Source organism: Balaenoptera borealis (assembly GCF_965194805.1).
Source record: "Balaenoptera borealis genome assembly, contig: HAP1_SCAFFOLD_395, whole genome shotgun sequence".
Classification (NCBI taxonomy): Eukaryota; Metazoa; Chordata; class Mammalia; order Artiodactyla; family Balaenopteridae; genus Balaenoptera; species Balaenoptera borealis.
This window is the reverse complement of record NW_028123798.1, coordinates 154645-173277: the sequence shown is the minus strand read 5'-3', so window position 1 is coordinate 173277 and position 18633 is coordinate 154645. Positions and strand designations below refer to the sequence as shown.

The 18633-nt window shown below is 44.5% G+C and overlaps 1 long non-coding RNA gene across 1 annotated transcript; it reads right to left on the bottom strand.

The window, feature by feature from the left end:
* Positions 1-1606: 1606 nt before the first annotated feature.
* On the bottom strand, positions 1607-14336 carry LOC309621399. The gene is made up of 2 exons (XR_014239988.1): positions 2178-14336; positions 1607-1846 (listed from the first exon to the last, which is right to left on the bottom strand). It is a non-coding gene; the product is annotated as an uncharacterized lncRNA (long non-coding RNA).
* Between the last annotated feature and the right edge of the window lie 4297 nt (positions 14337-18633).

Sequence of the window (18633 nt, the reverse complement as noted above, 5' to 3'; positions counted from 1 at the left end):
GTAACAAATATTCATTGAGAGTCTCCAGGATTCCAGCATGTGAAATTTTCTGGAGACTAAGAGGTGAAATGTATAACATTACCGCCTTCACCAAGTTTATAGCTCAGTGGAGGCAATAAAATTTAATATCTCACTTTTTTTCTATTTAAGTCTGACTCTGGGTTTAATTTTTCTGCATCGTGTCCACAGTGTCCCAGGACTGACGCCCTCCTCAAGCTCAGCACCTAGAACACAGATCTGATTGAGCAAAACTGGTGATGCAGCTGCTTCCCAGTGAGGCTGTGGCCTCTAATGGCTGTCTCCTGCTCCTGTGTCTGTGGCCTGCTCAGCATATGGGAGACACAGGCTGCTTCCTCAGTGCGTTGTGTACCTTCCAAGGCCAAGAACTTGCTGAGCAAAACATAACTTCTTTACTCTTGTGAACACCTGGCCTCCAAAACGCTGAAATATCTAGTGACAATGTACTGAGGATGTAATTTCTTATTCATTCCCTGACCTACACTCTCAGTAAGAGAGACATGAGGTAAAACAACAGGGAATCAGGCTTATGGTCATGACTTGGCTGGGTCAAGAAGTTCTAGGCCATGTGGGAAGACTCCTCTCTCCTCTGAGATTTCTGCTTCAACCAACGGGGAGCAGCTGCCCTTAAGGTCTGAACTGGAACCCTATAAAATTCATATGTTGAAGTCCAGACCTTTGTACCTCCATAATGTGACTGTATTTGGGAATAGGGCCTTAGGAGAGGTGATTAAGTGAAAATGGGTCATATGGGTGAGCCCTAATCCAGAGCTGTTCCCCTATAAGAAGAGATTAGGACACAGCCATGCACACTCAGCTCATAGAGGTAAGTCCCTGTGAGGAGGAAGCAAGAATGCGGCCATCTGCAAGCGAGGGAGAAAGGCCTCAGAAGAAACTGAACCTGTGGACACCTTGATCTTGGACTCCCAGAGCTGTGAGAAAATTAACTAAGCCTCCCAGTCTGCAGTATCTTGTTCTGGCAACCCTAGCAAAACCCTAATACAGCTTTATTTCTCCTATATTCCTCTTTCTTGCAAATAAAAATTATGAAAATAGCACCGAAAACACACAGCGTATAAAGTATTTGAAAGGACAAAAAAGCAGGGGAACCACGGGGGGGACTGATGAACTACACAGCCGTGATTCCCCTGGTTTTCTTTGTCTCCTACCAAAGTAAAGGAAAATAGTCAAAATCACCATGGAAGGCTTGAGTAGACATTTTAGAGCAGGCAAATCTCCATGGTAAAACAAACTTGAAATGTACTCAGAGTTGGTAGAAATAGTAAATGCATTTTAATCTTCGGAGGTTTAAGAAATTCAATTTCTTGAATTTCTAGAGAGGTTATAATACATATGTACATGGTTGAAGGTCCTGAAAATATAAAATACTTTGCATTACATTGTGCCCCCCACCACCTCCCCCCGTCTTTGCCCCGGAGCCCTGGCCCTCCACAGGTAACCATGTATCTGTTTTCCCATGCATGCTTCCCGGGTGTCTTTATGTGCATACAAGCAAGTATGAACATATATTTCTCCTTGGCACCCTATTTAAAATCACAAATAGAATACTAATAAGCACGGTGTTCTGTTATATCTTGTTTTTATTCATTTGACAATATCTTGCAAATTACCCTCTATCAAGATATAGTTTCCTGCACGACAGTGCACTGAATGGATGACGTACTATAATGCACTTTGCCAATCCACGTTGGGATGAACGCTGATATTCAATAATCTATATTACAAACAGCGCAGTCATTCATAACCTTGGCATGCATTATTCTGCTGCTAGCAAATGTGTAGTATATGTTTCTAAAGGATTTATAACCTGGAGTGTTTCTTTGTTTTGTTTTTAATTTTTTTAACTTTTTGGGTTTATTTTTTATTTATTTATGGCTGTGTTGGGTCTTCGTTTCTGTGCGAGGGCTTTCTCTAGTTGGGGCAAGTGCGGGCCACTCTTCATCGCAGTGCACGGGCCTCTCATTATCACGGCCTCTCTTGTTGCAGAGCACAGGCTCCAGACACGCTATCTCAGTAGTTGTGGCTCACGGGCCTAGTTGCTCCGTGGCATGTGGGATCTTCCCAGACGAAGGCTTGAACCCGTTTTGCCTGCATTGGCAGGCAGATTCTCAACCACTGCACCACCAGGGAAGCCCAACCTGGAGTGTTTTTAACTGACATTTGATAAGATGTTAAAGATACTCTGTTGGCTGAATCCTTCTGCAGAGACTAGCAATGAGTCTTTCTCTTTTTTTAAACTGCAACCTATCAGCTCTATCCCCCCACATGTGTTTAAAAATGCTTTCCAACCTCTTCTACCTCAGAAATCCTCCATAATCTTTCTTCTCAGCACTGCCCTTTATTCCCACATCCATCACAGCCTTACTTGCACATACCTGTTGTCTCCACCTTGCTCTCTGCCCATTTAGGAGGATTCAGAAATACTGAAACCCCTCTTTGATCATCTTCAATTAATCAGCTACTGTGTGAATCAACTTTACTCAGTTCTATCGCTAATTACAAACAATGGTAATAATTACAATAATGTTGAGTAACGACGATAGTAGTACTTTTCAGTTCTGTAGGTCTCAGAACTTCTCATTTCACCAGTGTCTACACTAATGGATCTCAAAACAAATTCTCAAGTCACTGAAATTTTTTCTTGCCACGACACCTCTTTATGGCCATCTAGTCGGCCTTGCAGTAGCGGACGGCCAGATAACAACCAAATGGAGGGAAAACCACCGGGATAGATCTGGAAGGCACGCCAGAGAAGGCGCGCCTCCATCCCTCTGCACTCGTCCCCTCTGGGTCCACCACAGGTCCCATTTCTCTCTCCGGGTTGTCTCCCGTCCACACGCGCATTCAGAGTCCATTCCGGGACGAGATTCTCTCGTGGAGCCTCTGACAACCGCGCCCACCCACGACCGCGCCCGGCCTCGGGCCTCCTCCGACCATCTTCAGACGCCCCAAGAAGCTCCCCATTTCCCCATTTGTTAGGCTTCTCCGACCACCAAGCCCCAGGCGGGACCGTGGCTGCGCCTGGAGCGCCCTCACCGCACGCCCGCGACTGTCTGTGTCGCCACCTGCGGTGAGGGGACCTCTGTGTGGTCGACACACAAGCGCTTCGCCGACGAGGCCAGCAGAAGAGGGGACGCCGGGCGCTCCCCCGTAGACGCACTTCGGCCTGCGAGGAATCCTGTCCGCGCAGCCTCGTGACCGCTTCTCGCGGATTTCGGAGTAAGAGGCCGCCGGGGAGGAGCTACGTCGACGGGAACAGGACGCACCGGTCAACAAGGCGGCCGGGACGACGCAATGGGCGCCCTACTGGCCGGGGCGTTGCGGTCCCTTGGGAAGGAAGACGGGGAGGAAGCGGTCGCCCTCCCAGTGCCTCTTCGCTTCGCCATCCGGGCCGTACCCACTGCCGAAAGAAATTTGGGAATTAGGGCGAACGAGATCCAGAGGGAAGGCCGGCGGAAACTTGGCGCCGTCCACGTCCATAGGAGACTTACAGCCACCCCAAAGCGAAACTTTGAAAACGAAAGTACGACCACCGGGACACACGGAGGACGACGCCGTGCACGGATACCCTCTCATGACCACGCGCAGCAACCTGTGCGTTCCCCGCGGGCAGAGGGCACCAGGGAGTGCCGGTCGAACCTCCCAGACCACCACTCAACGACTTCTAGGGAGCGCAGCGCGGGCCTCACATTACACAGGTCTGCACGTCCAAATCCCTCGAGAGCAGGAAGCGCCCATGCCCCGGAGACCGGGATCCAAGCGCCCCAGCCAACAAGCACGTCGCGCCCTTCAACGGCCTCAACGCACGGGCTCGGGTCCTTCCCCACCCCCGAAGTGGGACGCTGGGGAACCGAGGTGGTAGAAAACGTTCCTAAAGTGACTTAAAACGAAGGACCATCAAGCCTCAGGCGCTCCAGAGGGCTCGGAAGGCCCTCTCCCTTAACAACGCGGCGACCAGCCCAGGTCGGGTCGAGTTCGGTCGATCCCCGCGGCTGGAGGGGCACGGACGGATGCTGGTCGACCAAGCCAGGCAACCCCCAAATCGCCCCCGGGAGTGCGGCAATGGTCACACCCTCATAAACCTGCATGCCCAATCTCCAGCGACAGCAGGAGGCGCACAGGCCTCGGAGCCACCGGGATAGACGCCACCAGCGTCGCCGGCCTCCCGGAACTCTGCCCCGCGCCCGGCGGCCGAGTCTCAGCCCTCGCGAAGATCGCCGAAGCTCCGGAGACAAGGGACGATATAAAAGCGGCCGCCAGGTGGCGCCCGACAACCGGCTCGAACGTCCCCGGGCCGGATCCCGATCGCCGAACGGCGAGGGTGCAGCGCGGGCCGTCCAAACGCCCGAGCTCGTCTCGGGGCGTCCGCCTCGGAGCTAGCTCGCGGCTCGGCACGACACGGCGCGACCCCGGCAGCACACGGGGGACGAGGAGCTGGGAGGATGTTGCCGGGAGGCTGCCGCGAGGGAGACGCGCTCTTCACGCTATTCCTGGGCCGCCGGCCGCTGTAAACAAGGAAAATTCTGCAGAGGGATGGACTGCGTGAACTGTAAACTGAAACCATGAAAGTACCAATAGCAAACACGGATGACATTTTATTCTGTAATTGCAGAGTGCAGATGTTACTAAAACATAAAATCCAGGGCCCAGAAGCCATAAAGGAAACGATTGATAACTTGACCACCTAATTAATCTTTACATATTCCACAAGCAAAGTCAAATGACAAGAAGTGAGTGGGTGGGAACACTTGTGCAAATACATGTGTAATAAGAATATTGATATCAGTATTACTTAAGAACAGAACATTTAGAAAACAGCCATTAAGAGGGACCAGGTAAGTAAATTTCAAGTACATTCAGACAATACAGTACTATCACTTTGTGCTTTGGTTTATTGATATATTTTTAAAGGAGCTAGATCTATAGATATTGACTTGGAAAAAATGTTGATGACAAACTGTTTAATGAAAATAGCAAGTTTATATATATCTTTTGGAAAAAGTAAATGGAAAAGTAAAGGATTGGAATAGGTAAAGCACTTTGAAAAACAAGAATAAATTCCTCCTTATAGCCTGGGGTCAAGAGCCAGAAAGATGAGAGTGTCAGAGACAAACATGAGCCACACTTCCTGCTTTTCTGCCCCCTCCTTCTGCATTCCTGGGACAGGCAGCTGGCATCTCAGTCCCTCAATGTCTCTCCTCCACCCACACCCAGAGCCACCTACAGGCAAGTAGAACTTTCACTCTGCAGGCCTGGGCTCCCTATGTCCTCGGCCTGTTTCCTCATATCAGGAGCCCCTAACAATTCACTTGGTTTGCGCAGTCGTCCATGCCGAGGGTTGCTGGCCCCAACCTACACCTGTGCAGTCTTTCTCTGCAAAAGCTTTGAGCTGATATCCCAAGGGAAGAACATTCCCGTTTTATAGCAGATATGAGCCAAGGGGACAACTGGAAGTTTGCGCCTGGATCCATCCTACAAACTTTGTGTGCACTCAACTCCCAAAGACACAAGAGCGACAGAGGGTCCACTGTATTGTTAGCGCAACATGGCCATTGCTTTCTTAAAACACGCAGGCTCAATCAGCAAGTCCAGCTGTGGCACGAACAAAAAAGAAACACACACACACACACACACACACACATATCGGCAGTAAATCCATACTCCTGCCAGGTCTGAGAGTGGTGGGAGCAGAAAAGAGATCGTTGTTGCCACTTCTTGGGTCCCCTGCGCTGACATATCCTGGCTGCTGTATTGATGTCACTGGCGGGGAGTGAGGGCTTGGAGCTCCCTAATCTGTCATTTGCTGTCCAGTGCCCTACATTTCATTCTATCATACACTTTCTCCTCAATACACAGTTACAGTTAAGAAAATAATAATCTGCATATGTTAGATTCAATTTTCTAGTTTGAACAAAGGTAAAGAACACAGAGGGAAGGATTTCCCTGGGGGCGTAGTGGTTGAATCCGCATGCCAATGCAGGAAACAAGGGTTTGATCCCTGGTCTGGGAGGATCCCACGTGCCTCAGAGCGGCCAACCCTGTTAACCACAACTATGAGCCTGGGAGCCCGTGCTCAGCAATAAAAGAAGACACCACAATGAGAAGCCTGCGCACCGCAATGAAGAGTAGCCCCCGCTCACCGAAAATAGAGAAAGCCCGTGCTCAGCAACAAAGACCCAACGCAGCCAAAAATAATAAATAAATAAATAATAAATAAATTGAAAACTCTTTAAAAAGAAAAGTGCACATAGGATAATTGAGTTATTGTGAAGAAGCTTAGGAAGGAAATTTTATTTATCTTCTTTTGTAGATATAAAAATGTTCAAATATAGTCTATAAAAAGTTTAGTATTTTAAAAATTAGAAATAGTAAATAATTCATTACTCTTTATTGCCCAGCACCCACCTCCACCCAAGCACCTTTCACACTGCACTCACCTGATGACACATCTGCTCGCCCCGGTCTGGAAACTTGTTTCTCTCATCACTAGCACCTGTGTATACCACACACCTAAGGCCGTTGTAGTCATTCACATAGTAATTAGGGAATTTTTCTTTACTGAGCCTAAGGGCTGTATTTATAGTTTTTAGTGAAAAGCTCTCCCATCTGTTCTCTGAAGTCACAGCCTTAATGGAGTCTGGAACAAGTGGGTGTGAATGACGGAAGGAGATTATTTCCACATCAGTCTCCCTAACAGGGTGGTGAACATAACTGGCATTAGTATTTCATGGGTGCACTTAGAAGATCCAGGCCAAAAGGAGAAACCTGACCATTTGGCAAAAGATGGACCAATTCAAGAATAAAAATAAATCTCTTCTCACCTGTTGTTTCATTGTCAGGAACTCAGCCACCACTTGTCCTCCTCTGCATCCTCATGCAGGGTCAGATGAGAAACTGAGCAGATAAAGATGAGGAAAGAGAAAGCAACCAAGAGAATCCAGGCATTTAAAGCATTGCTAGGTACGCCAGGCATGAATGCCCAACCATTCACCTGGGAATGAGCCCTACCACCTAACCCACAGGCATGTGGAGATATGGTGAACCCCCCCCCCCTCCAGGATCAACAATAAGGCAGTGTAGGCTGGTGCACATAATCAAGACAGTAATATTTTCATTTACAAATAAAAAATGAATATCCTTGGGGGTTGTACTTTTATTAGAGCTACTTTTTCAGAGTTATTTCATTAATGTTCAGTTCCTAGGATTTACACCAAACTCCAGGAAACCCGCACAATGATCATTTGGGGAATGTTGACTCCACAGAAAGAGCACCACTCTCAAATGTTTCCTGAAATAATTCTTGATCAAATGCACCAGGATTTTTTCTCCAACACCAGCCCCAGTGCTCCAGAACCCCCACCCTCCCTGCTGTGTCCTGACCCCATCCCCCGGATGCCCTTGCCCTCAGTCACCTTGGTTCGTCCCCATGTGGGAATCAGGCAACATGAGAGCCTCAACCATATTGCTGCCCTCCATGGCCTTGGACATGTGGCCAGGCCGCTTTGCATCTACTTAATGGTGGGGAAAACAATCCAGGGACTCATGTCTTGTTGGAAGGTCTTCTCACACAAATCAGGGCTAACAATCCCTTGCACAGGAAAGCAGCAGGAGTATGTACATCATAAGCCCACTGTTGGGTACCACAATCCACACAGGGCAGACACACTCATCAAATAGAGAGCGAAGTTTAATTTGGGATGAAATTTAGTCGACACCTTCAGATACATTAGTGAAATAGTAGGTGGAGTTCTATCTTACGAAATGTCATGGGGAGAAACATTCTTCATTGCATAATTTTTGTATAGGAAAGTATGTGTAAACTATCAAGTGCTACCTAAGTCAACGTTAATCATTAACTACTACGTAAACAAATACTGATAATGTGTCAGGAACAGGGGTGGATCACAACCCTTTGATCCTGAGATCCTGAAAAGAGAAAACATTCCTTTTGAGACCCTGTGATTGAGATTTACGTACGTTTCCTTATTTATCTTTAGTACAACCCTGTTACTTATAGATTAGTTACCTTTTAACAAGTAACATAAGATAGGTTCTGAAATGTTGCTTATGTGAGAAAATCATGCAGCTAGAAAATGACAGAGCTAGAATTCAAACATAGCTCAGGCTGTTTTTGAATCTCAATTTCCTAAATATGCTGGTGTTGAGGTGTGGATCCCAGATTCAAGTTTGACCTGGATATGTCACCTACCAAATCAGTGGTTAGAATCCGCCCTGTTATCACAACACTTCCCCTCCAGTCTGTTCACACAATGACTACCGTGCTTACGTTCTCCCAACACAGGAACCCTCCAGTGCACTGACCCAGACTCCCGATAAGTCCCATGTCTCCTGAGTTTTATGGAACAATTCTCAGGTCCCTCTGACCTCTCAGCACAGCTGATGATCAAGACCCCAATCAGAGATGACAAAAAAATCTGCCCTTCCTATGGCTGCATCTATCATACGTATCTCCCAATCAGTTTTATAAATATCTGGCATCCTACCAGGATGTGATCATAAATCATTCTCCCATGCTTTGCATACACTTCGAATGTTCCCCTTGTTTTTTTGAATCCCTGAAATTCTCACCTTCCCTCACTTTCAACAGTGTGCTCACCTCCTACCATGCAGATGAAGTAGATAATTTGAAGAAATGTTTCAACTCACTGTCATGAAGTCAACACCTATTCCTGCATCTTCACCCATTGGCGATGCCACTCCATTTAAACTGAAAGTCATTTCTATGCCTGGATAAGCCAATTTTTCCCAAATGTATCCCCTTCTCTCCTGCTCTCTGGAGAATGTTTTATTATTAATTGGAAACTGAAGCTCTTCTACCAACAAACACCCATCACTTCCCAGTCCATTCCCTTTCATCTTTTTTCAGTTTCTTCAATCTTGAAACAAAATCTCTGAACCAATTTATCTCTAGTTCCTGCCCAATGTATTTCCTCCTTCCAAAGTAAACTGAAAGAGCAGTACAGGATTAGTGACAATCTCTGGGCGCCCCTCTCACAGTTTGATTTACTAGGGGTGATCTCCCTGTTACTATTGACCTACGTATACATAAACCTTTATAACATTATAGTTATCCCTCCTAATTAAATCCAATGAATGTTTCACAGTATTTTACTTGGACCCAAGCATAATTGGACTATGACCTCCGTCAGGATCTTTATATTTCCAAGGTCCTCTGACGTCGCAAACTCCCCACTGCCTTTAAACTAGTCAGTTCCTCCCAGTGTACCGTGCGCGGTTCTCCTCAAACAATACTATTTCAACATCTCAAGACTCCATTGTAGCCTTCTTCTCTCTTTTTACTATATACACCATCTTCGAAAACTGTTATAATTATCCAGTCTTCGACTGTTACCACTATGATAATAATGCGTAAAAACGAGTGCTAGATTTCATTTCTGAGGTGTCATCCATACTTGCATGGGAAGCAGGCACCTACAATGAAATGCATATCAGACAGAAGCCAGGAACTTCCTCCCCAAATAAAAACTACTTCTCTCATCTGCAGTCTCAGATAGTGGCTCCACTAATTATTTGCGGCTCAGTCGTTGACATAACGTCCCAGAACCACACAAACAGAACCAAGCATCGATTTTAGCTCTACAATGAGCGCTCTCATCTCTGTTCATCTCCTCCCTGATATCCACATACATAGTTCCAGCTACACTTACACTGCTTCACTTTCAGGTTAAATGTCAGTGCCTCAGAGATTCCTTCTTTAAATTACTAGCTAAGTAACTCTCCTCTCCCTGTTGTCTTGAAGAGAACCTACAGGCTACACATCTAATATTTCATGATATCTCTACTCGTCTGTTTTTTTTTTTTCTTTTCTTTTTTTCCTGTTTTCCTCTCTGGACTAATTGCAGAAAAGTCAACTGTAGAGACATAAAGCAAGTATCTCTTGACTATTACATATGAATTGTAAATCCACAGAAATTCCATGTACACAGTAACCTAATCTAGTCTCAGATGGCCTGTGACCAAAGGTCTTTAATCAAATTAAACAACCATCTTTAGATTAAAAATTCCTTGACTAACAAATGACTTTGATTCCTCCTGCGGAAATTTTTCTTTAGTAATCACCAGAAACAAAATGTGTGGGAAAACTGTGTTTGTGTCTTTACTTAAGTATGCAGTTCCACACTCCCGAGGTCAAAGTTTTAGTCTCTTTCTATAGAATCAGGCATAGAATTGTCTGTCGGCTCCTGTTAATAGATCTGATAACCTCATATATTTTATAATCATGAGGAAAGAACTCCTTTAATCTGGATGCCAATCAGGATAAATCTAATCCAGGAATAAGTTCCCTAACACAAGCTTTTCCTTCTCAACAGGTTAACCCCTTCGATACATGTAAGGAAAGTATAAGTGATTCCTTTAATTTGCTAATATTCTAAAAGCCTCCAAAAGCAATCTTGATGCCTTGGGCCAGATATCTCACTATTTTGTGAATTGTGGCCAGTTCTGGGAAGAGAATTTGCAGCAAGAGGATCAGTCTTTATATAAATGGGTTTAACCTACAAACAGTCCATCAGGCTGTGGGTTTTGTGTGGCTTTACATAAAGACTGGTGTTTTTTGATGATATCAAACATTCAAGGAAGATATTTTTAGTGCTTTAAAGCATTTGTATTTTAATAGCAAGGAAAATAATACTTAAATTCTAATCAATTACATGAAGTTCCCAGGGATGCAGGAGAGAAAAGAATACAATTGGAGAAATTAGGCTTGGCCAAGGAAGACATGATTCTTCGATTCTTCCTATGGGACTGGGTGTCAACAATGAGGAATATTTGCAGATTTTGTGACAGTGAGCTGAAGAATTTCCTCATATTATCTGATTAATCTGTCTAGTAGAAGGTGATTCCCTTTGTGGAAAGTGAGGAAAGTACTGAGAATGATTAAAAATCAAAAGATATGGAGAAAGTCTGAAATATTTGTGAGGCATAGAATAAGACTTAATTATCTAGATATAGTACAATGGCCAGAGATATTTGAAAGATGTTGGGCGATTTCTGAACCCCACCAGATTTAATATCCTAGTTAGATTCAGTCATGGAAGAAGCACGCAGTTGGAGCCCTTCAATATTGGAATCTTGATCAGCAGATGTGAAGAATTTGGAAGGAATATGAAAAGAGGAACATGGAAATTGTTGGTCTTCATAACTATATGTTGAAATTACTTAATTTGATTAGTTTGGAATAAACATGAAGACAGGTTGGCACAGATGTTTGGAGAGTGGGGTCAGTGCACTGGAGGTTCTCCTAGCATTTGGGGTCAGGGAGGAAACTGAATAATAACTTGGAATATCATGGGTTAATTACGTTTAAAAACTTTTCGATTTTTATTTCATAATAAGTAAATTTGGGATACTAATATTTCACTTATGAGAAGCAGTAGTCAAAGCCTTCCTAGTTTGACCCTGGGAAACAAGGTTACTCCTCATTTCTCATAGACCACTTCACATTTGCAGGTGAGGTGGTTGTTCATTCCCAGGTAAAGGTTTATGGATTCATGACTGTTACGTTTGAAAACTCTAGATACGATTCAAGTCTCATGGCTTTCTTGTCTTTCCTTCGATTTGCCTGCTTAGAGTAAGCAGTGTCTCTGAGAGAGGATACTAGCAGCTGAATTCTTGACAATGTGTCCCCAACTGAGTGGGGACGTGCTCTTTCTCCTGAAATAGTAACTCTGTTTCCACCACTTGGACTGAGTGCTCTAAGTGTATCCAGGATGGAGTCAAGGCTTTGAGCACTAGTCCTGTCATCTGGCATCTCTGTGAGGATCGTGGAGTAGGGCAAGCACTAATACAGCAACCGTCTCCTTTCCAACATTTACACAACGACGTGCTCCAGACTCCATGGAGGCAGTGATGGTAAAGAGGACACATGAGAGGTTGTATTTCTCTTCCCTCAGCCATGGTCTTGATGGGGGTGCGACTCACTCCATAAGCGAGTCTGTGATGCAGTGAGCTCTGTCATGTGATGGACACAAGTGGAGGGATGAGCAAGAGCAGAAGTTCAAGGCCTGGAAGGGAAGGAGGTGTGTGGACGGCTAAGTTCAATACGTCCAGGGTCAGAGGTGCTGGCTAGACGGCTGTGCAGGGCTGAGGGAGCAGGAGAAACAGAGGAAGCCCTTCAGCAGGACCGGCCCAGAGGGCAGAGTGGAGCCAATTTTGCTTTTTTTTTTTTTTTTTCCAATTTTTAATCTGTTTTCTCAGAATACAATTGACTATTTTGAAAACTCTAAAAAGTCAAAACAAAATACTCCCTTTCATTCTTGTTCCAAACCAGCCATTTCCCCCCTGTTTAGGTAACATTTGTTCAGAAACTGGCAGCACTTTACAGAAAGCATTTTTTCCTTAATTGATGCATTGAGGAGGATATAGTAGGTAGAGGAAAACTTAGAAAATTATGGCCATATTTGAAGCTCTGGATAGGCCTGAACCATCGAGAGTCTCCTATTAGTCTGTGAGCAGGGAAGACAGGAGGAAGCTACAGGAGACACAATGATAGTCAAAGCGGTGAGGTCCCAGGAAACGAGGAGGGAAATAGGAACCTCAACCCACAGGAAAGGTCAGTCGGGGATCATCTTACAGTTTGGCAACCCCGGGACCACTGGCTTGTGAAGTTGAGCCCATCATTCCTCATATCTGGTGATGAATGCATGGTATGTGTCGAGTTTATGTAGGCAGCAACTGCGGACCCCACGTTGTATATACAGTCTGTTCACTCACACAAAATGGTGGACATTGCATCAAGACTCTCTGACTTTTTAATGACTAATTCACCTGTAGCTTTTATTTATTGTTTTGTTATGTTCAAACATGTCATGTCAGCTCATTTAATCACTCAACTCTCTTGAGAGGTTATTAAAGTATTTTCCACATGAGAACAGTGAGGTTTGTATTGGGGAATACTTTGCCTGTAGTCACTGCTGATAAGTGGCGGAACATGTATATTGCCTGCCTTGTGCTAAGTCTGTAGATTTAACTGAAAGTAGTGGGGAGCAGGGATATTTATGAATTCCCAAGTACACATTTTTTAATTGCCAGTCAGCTCAGAATTAACATTCTGTTGTGGACTGTGCAGGTTATTTCACACCACCCCACATGTGATGCTCCTTTATCATGAAAGTCACTCTGTATTCAGAGTGTGCCCATCTCTGTGATGCATCTGAAAGGCATAGGCCAAGTCAGCCCAGAGGAACATTGGACTTGACGTCAAACAGGGTTTGAGCTTTTGATACACACAGCTGCCTTTCTCAGTATTGTCACCCTCGACCATCACCTCCGGACATTTGGGGAGATGAGGCAGCCTGAACCAGAATGTCCAGCATGTTTTTAGGAATCAGTGACTTTCAAGACATGTGACTGTGAACTTCATCCAGAATTGGGGTAATGTCAATTGCAGGTTTCTCTGAGTGGAATGTCTCTGGAATCTTGTTGAAGTCAATGTAGAAAAATCCCTCCAATAGTGCCACAATTCTGTGAACGTATCAATCTTATTAATCTAACCTTCTGCATATTCCTTGGCCGTAGAGGAAACGATGACTCTGTTGTTACTGGTGCTAAACTTCAACGCAGCGCCCACTGTTTCAGTCCCTCCCTTTCAGCGCTTTTCCTCAACTTGATGTCGCCAACATCCCACCGATTTTATTTTTTGTTTGTTTTACCCTTAAAGATATATTCTAATTGTCAATATCTTATAATATGTTTCCAATTACTGGTATATTCCTCCATTTCATACCTTTTCTCTGTGTTAAAGATCAATATTTTAAAAATGTTCACAGACGGTAGCTTCAGGAAGAACCCATTTATCTGAGGGTCAACAGTAAGTTTATGGGGATGAACCCCGCTGTCCACATTAGAGACATGATCTTAGGGTAAGAGGAATTCGGCACAACCACCTGACTGAAAGTGGACTTAAACGCTGGCCCAGCAGAGGTTATTGAATAGTTTGCATTTGGAACCATATTGCCCAAAAGACAAACTGTACCTTGAGTTTCAACAGGGCAGTTGCGTAAATGTAGCTTATGTATATAGTGTTTGAAAAATAAAGAAGACCTAAAACTTAATCAGAAAACGATGGCAGTGAGAGGCTACGAAATAAAAAAAATCTATGTGAATTCAGGAAAGTGAGACTCTATTTGAATATAAATTCCACGGTAGGGGGGTAGTTAGTGGAGACCATCACTGAGGGAGCAGCCTAGAATTTACGTGTAGTGAACTAAAGAAATGAATTTTATGTGAGCAAATTTTAACAGTCTTTCTTTTCCTTATCAATAGCAGAGACTTCACGCTGGAGAAGAGCCCACTGAATGTAACCAATATGAGGAGATTTCACATAGAACTCAACTTTCACGCCACATGAGTGTCCTCTCACAGGACAGAAACCCTCTGCTTGCAATCAATTTGGAAGAGCCTTCGGCCTTTATTCATCACTGAATTAATATAAGCTAATTTATACTGGAGTGAAACCATGCAGGTCTCATCAATGTGGGAACGCTTTCAGGCAATGCTGTAACCTTAGATGACATGAGAAAACTCACCCTGAAGTGAACCCCTATATATGTTATAAATGTGGAAGATAGTTAACTGGAGCCTCACATTTAAATACACCAGAAACTCACACTGGAGAGAAACCTTAATGTGATAAATGTGGGACACACTTCAGCAGAGCCTTAACTTTGATTCACACTGATGAACTCACAAGGTCAGAAACCCTCTCTCTCGAAACACTGTAAAATCTGGTGCTTCAATTATTTTATTCCTTTTATATTTTCACTTAATGTGCCCCTTATAACTTAAAATTGAATTACAAATAAATTTAATATTTCACAAGAGTCCTAGTCCTGGAGAATTTGTGGACCCGGCCATGAAAATCCAAAGAATTCAGTCAGACAGGGATTTATTCCTACATCAGAAATTTTTAGCCAAAAGGTTTTTTTCCCCACCAAGAACAGATAGATATGTCAAAACCGAGAGTTGGAAGATCATTTCAAAAACACAACAATGTAAAGCAACTATACCCCAATAAATAAAATACAGTAAGATAAAATAAAATGAATCATTGCAGACATGGAGAGTTCCATTTTCAGATCTGGAGATGGTATGGGTTGCATGATAAGGTCTGGCTCCTCTTCAGATAAATTGCTTTTACTTTGTTGGCTTAAAAACATTCATTATAACCCTAAAGTCCACTGACGTCTAATGGGTGAAAGCATGGTATTGTAGGGGTCTATAAAGCATGGGATGTTGCCTGCAACCTTTGTGTGTCTGTGTTCCTGTCTGTGTACATGCACACGCACACACACAAACATGCAAGCAAGGGAGAGAGCATATAACATCCATCTGATCCTAAAGAGAAAATGTGAGTCTGGAATCAATGGCATAAATGTGTCATCAGGAGAAAGAGCATCTAAGTTACCTTATTCATTAATTTATCAAAATTTCAATTATTAACAAATATTTTCTGAAAGCTTCCAGGATTTCAGAGCTTGGCTTGTTATGAGGACTAAATTGTAAATAATACAATGTTCCTATCTTCATAGAACTCTATATTCTAACGCAGTCAATTCAAATACACTGCAAAATAAAATTTCTGATATTAAAAATCACACATACTTAAGGGTTTACAAATCGTGTAAGTACAAAATGTTTGCTACTAATTTACAAAAAAAAGTTGCCACTTTATAAAATAAAATTGAGATTTATAACAGTGTCATTATAGAACTTTGGAAGGCCAAAAATTGTCAAAAAGACTGGGTTATTAAAAAATATTTTACAAAATTCTGAACCTTTCAAAAGCTATTCTGAAAGATTTGGGATGTATAAAGTTAGATTTCCATTTCTAACAGCCAAGATAATTGTTCAAAATATTATGAAATAAGTATTTTTAAATTAATTGTTCAATTATAAAATACACCTTTGAAAATCAATAATGGTTTTTATTAGAATACAAAAACTGCTGAAAATGCCCATTAAAATTCCATTTAGCATCCATTTTATTCGAGATTCAATGGAGCACCATTTTATTTATTCATTTGTCTTCTTCCAGTTTTACTGAGATATAACTGACATAGAGCACAGTGTAACTTTACAGTGTATAATGATTAAACTTACATATGTTATGAAATGATTATCACACTAAATTTAGTGAACATTCAGCATCTCATATAGACACAAAATTAGAGAAATAGAAAAATGTGTTTTTCTTGTGATAGGAACCCTTAGAATTTATTCTCTTAACCACTTTTATGTGTAGGAGACAGCAGTGTTAATTATCTTTACCATGTGCTACCTTGTATCTCTGGTACTTCATCTCTCTTATGGCTGGATGCTTGCAGTTTGGGCCACCTTCATTCAATCCCATTCCTTCCCACGCCCTGACTCTGGCGACCACAAATCAGACTGTTATGGGATGAGTTTGTTTGCTTGTTGGTTGGCTGTTGAAATATAACTGATCTACAGCACTATGTTACTTCTTGTTACACAACAGAGTAACTTGGAATTTCTATACATTTCAAAATGAGCACCGGGTCCTCTGCTTGGGGTGGGGCCAGGGCACCGGCGCGTCTGAGGCCCTGGGCCCCACCGCCAAGCTCAGGGACAGGCCCCTGTTTGCGGAGGACGAGGCAGCCTCCAGGGGCCAGAGGAGATGCTGAGATTGCGCCCCTTCTCTCCGTCCTCCGACCCCAAGTTCCCGCGGCGGCGGCAGAGAGCCCGGGCAGGGGTGTGCGCCGAGGGAGGGAAGCGGGTGCTGTTCGGGCCCCGCTGGGCTGAGCCCGGTCGGCGGGAAGCTCTCTGCCGGGCCGAGGAGCCGCTGTACTGCCCGTGGTGCTCCCATGACTGCCGCTTCCCCTGAGCGCGGACGAGCGGGACCGTCTCCTGGGCCTGTAGGCCGCCCCGCTCCTCTCCTCGCCGCCTCCAGGGCTCCCTACACGCATCCAGCACCTGCGACGTCAGCGAGGGGGCCAGGAGCTCGTGCGGGGATGGGCCCAGCCGCGATCGCCGCCCCAGCCCGGAGCCCTGCCGTGTGCTCCGCCCGCCCCGCGGTCGCTCCTTCCCCAACCTGCCGGCCTAGCTGCAGGCGGAGCCGGAGAGACACGGAAGCCAGAGGCGCCGTCGGGGTTCTCCTGGCGGGTCCGGGGACACCGGGCCGCTTCCACTTCTGGCTCCACCGGCTTCCCGGTCTGTAGCCTAAGAGCCGGAGGACGCAGCGCTGGGCCGCTTCTCTGTCTGCACGCTGCGCGCAGGGCCGGCACTGGAACAACAACGCGGGGGTCAACTACACACTGCACCCCGCGTCCTACCTCTTTGATCCTTGTCTCTGGTGTGAAAGAGCCCAGATTTCCCATCCTGGGTGAAAGAAATGTTCTTTAAAAATGTTTTGTAGAAGGTGTTCTGTCCCCTGCCAAAATAAGATGTTTGGTGACTTGAACTGTCAGAGTCATCCGCTGGTGTTGGCCGTGAGGCTGAAGAACAGGTCACGGCCCCAACCCCCTTTGGGTGCACAGAACCCACAACAGCTGCCAAACTCCGCTGGCCATTAGCCCTCAGAGAAGCTGGACTCTTAGCGGCTGGACTGCAAGCCAGGGGTGGGGCTGGAAAGGCGGCTTTCTGTCCTTCTGGGAGCCACAGAAGTTAGTGGTGATTTGATGGATGAGGAACTGTGCCCAGCAAGTAACTATTGCTCAGAACTCTTTGGCCCCCTGCACGCGGCCGGACAGGGAATACAGGGACAGGACAGTGTCACTCACTGCTGGTGGCTGGGGACGCCAACATGAGGGGACCATACATGAGCAGAGGGGGGGGACCCTGGTGAAGGAACTTATCCCCTCACATCTTGGGCAGATTTTGGTAATTTGTTTTTTGTTTTGATTTTAGTTTTCATATTTTCTGGCGCAGGGCTAGTACAATCAATTCGTTTTGGAATGCTGGTCTCTAAGTAGGGATTTTTGCACTGTAACTAGAGAGAACAGGCCATTGCCTCCTACAGCTCATCGGACAAATTCCACACCCAGCTTGTGCTGGTAGGAACTGAAAACTAAGAATGGTTTTTATATTTTTAAATGGTTGAAAATAATTCATAAAAAGACTATTTGCAACACACGAAAATTATATAGCATTCAAATTTCCTTGCCTATAAATAATGTTTTATTGAAACACAGTTATACTCTTTTATTTACATTTTACTGTAGCTGCGTTTTGGCTACAATGACTGAGCTGAGTAGCAACAACAGACATCATATGGCGAATCTAAAATATTTACTCTCTGTTGCTTTACAAAAGTTTGCCAACCCCTGGTCTAGAGAGCGGGAAAAAAATTTTTTTTAAACATGTATGCTGGGATTTATAGTTTTAAAACAGTTAAACTTATAGCGAATTTTGTCCCTGGAAACAAACTTTAGGTTGAAGTAAATATATTACATTATTCTCAGTAATCTCAGTCAGAACAAACACTAATTCACAATTATTCCTGCACTGAGGAAGGGAATCCACCTGCAGATTTTTAAATTTTCATCTAAGAAATAATCACTAATTAGTGTAACTAAAACCTAGCACCCATCTGAATTA